This window comes from Alosa alosa, unplaced genomic scaffold, assembly GCF_017589495.1.
Source record: "Alosa alosa isolate M-15738 ecotype Scorff River unplaced genomic scaffold, AALO_Geno_1.1 AALO_1.0_unplaced_3, whole genome shotgun sequence".
Taxonomy (NCBI): Eukaryota; Metazoa; Chordata; class Actinopteri; order Clupeiformes; family Clupeidae; genus Alosa; species Alosa alosa.
In genome coordinates, this window is record NW_025962432.1 from 433,409 (window position 1) to 440,590 (window position 7,182).

Here is a 7,182-nt window from a genome sequence, read left to right on the forward strand (position 1 = left end):
TTTTGATTATTATATTTATCTAAGTTTTTTAATATATCTTCCTCATTTTTTTGAGATAATAATAAAACATATCTATTATTATAACAATTATTATTTTCTAATTTAATTTGATAAAAAATTGAATTATATGATATAATATAATTTTTTGTTGCAATAATACGATTCTTATTATGATTATTATATAAACAATCTCCTAATAAAATTTTTTTTATTTGTAAATTATTATCTCTTTTATATAACTAATAAAATTTTAATAAAGGCTCATAATTTGTAAATTCATTATATAATATTATTCATTGATTTTTTATTAAACGAATCGTATTTGTAAATTCTATTTTATTAGATAATATTTTTAAAATATCAATACCATAATATTCTTTTTTTATAACCTAAATTTTTATAAAATTAGATAAAGCACTATATATAGTATCATATTTTATAATTTTTTCATTTAATAAAAAAATTATAAAATATATGTATATGTCTAATATATCATAATTTATTGTTATTATAGTATTATTTTCTAATTTTCGATGAAATCATATAATATTAGGTTCTTTTGTTTGTTCATTAAATATAAATTCTGGTATAAACGAAAATATAAAATTCATATTATTTTGAAATTCTAATAATTCGATTCTTTGATTCTAATATTTTCCATCACATTTTTCAATATCTTGATATGTTAATAAAAATTTATTATTTCTATTAACATTATAATTTTTAATTGATTCAATAATATAATTACTCGTTGTTGTCATATATTGTTTTCTAATAATTTTAATATTTTTTTCATCTTGGAAATTAATATCATAATAAACTATTAATAATAATATATTTGAATTATCCTACTAAAATTTTTCATAATAATAACATGTTAATTTTTCCGGTAAAAATATTTTATTTGATTTATCATTATTTATTAAAGTTAACTAATATTCTTCATTTAATATATATTTATACCTATTCTTATTCTATTTATTCATATTTTTGTCAATAGAAAAATAATGGTTATTTTTAGATATTTTAATATCAGAATGAATTTTAATATCTTCTTCAGTTTTGAAAACAATTGTATCCTCATCTATATTATTTTCAAATTTATTATATTGATATTTAGAATCAAAATTATTTAATAAATCGCGGTTATCATACTATATCTTTTTATTTATATCATATTTTATTATTATAGAGTAGGAAAAATTTAATAATCATTTCTTAATACCGTCTATACCGTCTATATCGTCTATACCGTCTATATTATGTCATATTAAAGAAGTGTTTTGGTGTGGCTCAAAAATAAAAAATTTTTTTTTAAAAATTAAATGATAAAATACAAAAAAATGAAATATCTTTTTATTATCATACTTATTATTATCTTTTTTATTTAAACTTCAATATTTTTTTAAAATTTCTATTTTTTTATAATTTTTTTATATCACTATTTAACTATAATATATTCTATAACTATGTATTAAATTGATTTTCTATAATAATTTTATCAATAAAATTAAAATAGAGAGAATAAATCTAATGTTGTTTTTCAAGTTTAGATTTTCTTGTAACTACCTTATAAATAACAAAAAATATAACTATTAATATAATCAATATAATTAATAGTAGAAAAATCTATCTTATTGTCTTAATTTTTCTTTTATATGAAGGAGTATTTATCATTGATATTTTTTTTGTTTTGTGTTAAAATTATAAAATAATATAAAATGAATAAAAATTGATAGGATATTAAATATGAATTACATGATTTTTTAAATAAATATTTTAGAGAAAAATATAAAAATAAAATTTTAGATACTATTAATAATTCTAATTCACTAAAAGAATGAAAAGTAGAAATAAAAAAAGAAGATGAAAACAAAAATGAAGAAAATAAAGATATTCAAAAAATAGAAAATGAAGATAATTTATTTAAATTATATAATATATATGAAAAGTTAATATTTGATTTAAATTAGAATAATATCCGATATCAAAAAATTACAAGTTTTTTAGAAAAATATAATATTTAGATAAATTAGATAGATGAAAAAATAAATGAACTTGAAAAAAAAATAAAAGAAAATGAAAATGAAAAAAATAGAATGTTTAGTGAAAAAATAGAATATAAAAAAGTCGATGATATTTTACCAGAAGTATATTAGAAATATAATAAAATATCCAATATATTAGGAATAAAAATAGTAGAAAATATAATATAGTAATAAGTAAATAAAAGTAATTTATGTTATATGTTTTATATATTTTAAAAAGATATAAATAATAATGTGTAATATAAAAGAATTAGAAAATAAAAATTTTAATTGTATTATATGTTTTGAATTAGCAGAATATCCTGTTGTAACTATATGTGGACATTTATATTGTAAACGATGTTTATATAAATGATTTTATATATGTAAATTATATAATTGTCCATTTTGTAATAAATTATTAGAAGATAATTAGATAATAACTATTTTTGGAAAAGGTAAATGTAATAATAATATTTCTGTGAAAAATATAAAACAAAATAATAATAAAAAAATTAATTTATCAATAAAAATAAATACGGAAACAGAATGTGAAGAATATAATTTATTTTCTTGAATTTCTATAGAAAAAAATAAAAATAATGGATTTTTTTCTAATATACTTAATTATATAATTGATTCACTCTTTTAAAAATTAATTTAATAAAAAATTTATTATAAAAAATTTAATTCAATATATTAAAGATAATAGAAAAATAATTATTTCTATTTTTAATGCAATATTTCATATTTTTGTTCATTTATTTTTAAATATATATTTGAAGGAATTTATTAATGTATCATAGAATAATTCCATAGAATTATAAATAAAAAATAATATTAAAGAACAAAAAAATTATTATTAAATATATTTTTATTTCCAAAACATAATATATTATGATATGGTAAATATATAAAAACAAATAAAAATATTGATTCTAAAATCTAAATACCTATTTGAAATAACAAAAAAATAAAAGTTTGATTATTTAAAAATTTTAATAAAATATAAAAAATAAATTTTGATATCTATATTATTAAATATCTAACTAATGATTTTTTTGTATGTCTTTTAATGATAATCTTATAATAGGATAAAAATTTGAAAAAATTTTGATATTTTTTTGTTTTAACATTTTATGTAGATTAATTAAATAAATTAGAATTATTTTGTTTATTTAAATTTAAATTTTTTAATATAACCTTTTTTTACATCTTTTACTACCACAATTACATTTGATTATTTCGTCTTTATTTTTATTATTATTTATCTAATATGAATAATTTATTAATAACTAATTTTGAGGATAAATATTTTTATTTGAAAATAGTGCGACTCTTGAATAAGAATAATCTAATATACCATTAGATATGAATAAAATAGCTTCTAAATTATAATTTTCACATGAATGATTAATAAATCTACTAACATTACCATAAAAGGTTGCATCTAATGAAATATCTAAATTATATTCTTCTCCTGATAATTGACTTAAATTTCATAAATAACTATTTTTTCTATTATCATAATAGGTTCCTCTAAATGCTGCTTCATAATCATCAATTATTTCACCTATATATTCTAAAACATATGAATTTGCTTCTATTGTAGATATTGTTTTTAATCCTAATCCTGAATTTTTAGTATTTATTATTTTAAACTATAAATTATATCCTAACTAATCTATTCCCATATCACTTTTCTAACATACTCTATTGTTACACTAATATATATTACATGAACAGAAATCATTACATTCTACTATTACTGGAGTTAATCCATCAAATTTTCTTCTATTTATTATTTTTCCATTTGTATCAAATATTATATCACTATTATTTATACATTCGCATAATCCAAAAATACATTGTCCTATACAATTACAATAAATTCTTTCAACATTTTGATCTTTTATATAGTTCTATAAATGAAATGTTGTATTATGATATATATTAGTTCTACTATAATAAAAATTTATTGTTGTTTCTAATAACTATTTATCAATAAATATATTTTTAGGTAATTGATTAAATCAATTAATATTTATTTTATTTAATATAGAATAAAAATAATCTTTTGATTTTTCTATATCATTATAATTTTGTATATCTAATATATCTGTTTCATTTTCATTTTCATTATTCTAAATATTTTTATTATTAAAACATATATATTTTTCATATCTAAGTGTTTTTAATTTTTCTAAATATGTAGTTGTTAATAAATTATTTATAGATTTTGCTATTTTTTGAATAAATTTTATTATTTTATTTTTTATTATTTTATTTTCAATATTTATCTCTATTCAATAAGATTCTTGAATTGATTCTTGTTTTAAATTAATATATAAATAGTATTTTTCTTTATAATATAATATATCTTTTATTTCCTCTATTTCATCTTTATCTAAATAAATACTCATTTTTTGTATTATTAAAAATAAATAATCCACTATGTAGAAAATTATTTTTATGAATTTATTAATTTTATTATTTTATAAGAAATTATATACATTAAAATTTAATATGGGAGAAACAAAAGAAGATAAATAGAAAGAAGATAAACATATTATGATTATTTTTCCTAAAATAATTTATTTTGATATAGAATTAGAAGATGAAGAAAAAAAGATATAGATATATAGTAGTTATTGTAAAAAAGATATTTAGATTAAATATTTTAGTAAATATCAAGAATTAATTTTTATAAAAGAATCTTCCGATAATAAAAACTATTTTATTTTAGAAAAGAAAAAAAATTGTAAATTAGATTTTCATATTAAAATAAATAAAAAATTAATTGAAAAACAAAAAAGAATAATATTAAGTTTTTCAACAGATGATAAAAATTTAAATGATATTTTTTTAGAAATTATTTTTATTAGTAAATATAAAACATGTAAACCAAAATTAATTAATGATAATCAAAAAAATAGATAGTTAAAAGAAATATAGATAACTACTGGAGAAAAAATAATAGTTAATATAATTCCAACATGTTGTGATAATAAAAAATTTCATTTAATTTTATAGGAAAATTGGGTAAAAGGATTAAAATTTGAAAGAAAAATTTTATTAACTAAGAAAAAATGTGAATATAATATTGAATTTTTTATGGAAGATTATATTAAGGATAAAACACCAATAAATATAAATATTGAACATATTAATGAACCAAATGTTGCTACTATACAATTATTATATAGAACACCTAAAATAAATTTACATTGAGAATTACCTAAAAAAATAAAACAAAACAAAACATGTAATGTTAAAATTATATTAAAAAATGAAAAAAATGAACCTGTTTCTTTTTTATAGGATATAATTATTTTTTTAGAAAATAATATTAATAATATATCTAATGTTTTTCTTTTTTAGAAAAAAATAAGTAGTCAAGAATTTAATTTTAATTTAGATTATTTTATCTATAATTGAGGTGAATATATATTTACTTTGAAAATAAAAAAATATCCATTTATTAATATTTTGGAACAAAGAAAATATATGATTATAGAAAAGATAAATATAATAGTAAAAATATTAAAATTAGAAGATATAATAGAGGTTCCATATAAAAAATATATTAATTTTGATTTAATATTAAGTAATTCATTAATATATCAAAGTGGTCTTAAATTAGAAACAAATAATAAATGTATATTTTTTACAAACCAATCAGTAACAAATTTATATAATAATAGTATAATAGATTTTAAACGGGATTAGAATAGTAAAAAAATTCTAATATATAGTTCTGGTAAAAATTGCATTATAAATAAAGAATATGAAGTTATATTTAGACCTATAAATATATATATTGAAAATGATTATAAATTAAAAATAAAACTTATAGAAGTAGATTTTTGATTTGATATACAATATAAAACTAGAAGTATATGGATTTTATTAAATAAAAAACCTGAAAAAAATAAAAATCATCCAATAATAAAATTATGTTTAAAGGATTTAAATAAAACAATAATATTTAAAGAAGATTGTTTATATTGAGATTATAATATCGATAATAAAAAATTAATTAAAAAAATAGAATTTAAAATAGATATTATAAATTTTGAAATAAATAAATTACCATATATTTATTATAATATTATTTTATCAGATCCATTTACTAAATATAAAATATTATCACCTTAGTTATTTTCATATACATTATCTAAATTATATGGAGGATAGGTACATATAATATCTAAAAAATAGATACTTATATATTAGAAATTATCTATATATTATAAAATAACAAGATGTCCAATATTTCCGAATAATGATAAATACATTAAAATGAAGGTTACAATTTATTTTTAGAAAGAAATTTATACAACAAAAATTTTAAAATGAGATGTAAATAGTGTAAATGATCCATGTATAAATGGAGATACATAGAAAAAAATTATAGTAATATTTGATAAAATAGGTTATGTAACAATAAAAAACGAATTATTAGATGAAGCTTCTAATTATTATGAAATAGTTTAGAAAGATGATTTAGTTGTATAGATATTTGATAATATATATAAAGATTATTTTGAAATAATAGATCCAACATAGATATTAAATAAACCATTTATATATAATGTAAAAAGTAAAAAAGTAGGAATAAAATTATTAAAAGATATTGATAAAAATTATTAGTATATAGTTTTAATATTAAATACATTTGAAATGAAATCAATTCCTAGAAGATTAATATTCAAGAAAAAGAATGATATTATATGAATTGAATTAAAATCAACTGTAAATAAAGAGATGAATATTAAGTTGAAGTGAAGATGTATATATGGTGGAATTTATAAATTTCCTAAAATACCTAAAATAAAAATAATAAAATTTAAAGAAAATGTTAGTAAATAGTATAGTAGATTTTATTTTTATTTTATTATATTGATATTTACAATAAATATAATAATTTCAATATTATATATTATAAATAAAAAAATAAAACTATATAAAAATATTAAACTAAAGAAAACAAAAAACAAAAATAATTAACATATATATTAACATAAATTTGAAAAATAATTTATTTATCACTGTTCTATTTTTTTCATTTTATTTTTAGAATATATACAATAAGATTGAGAATTTTCCTTTTGTAAATCTGATATTCTCTATCTCTATACATTTATTTGAATAT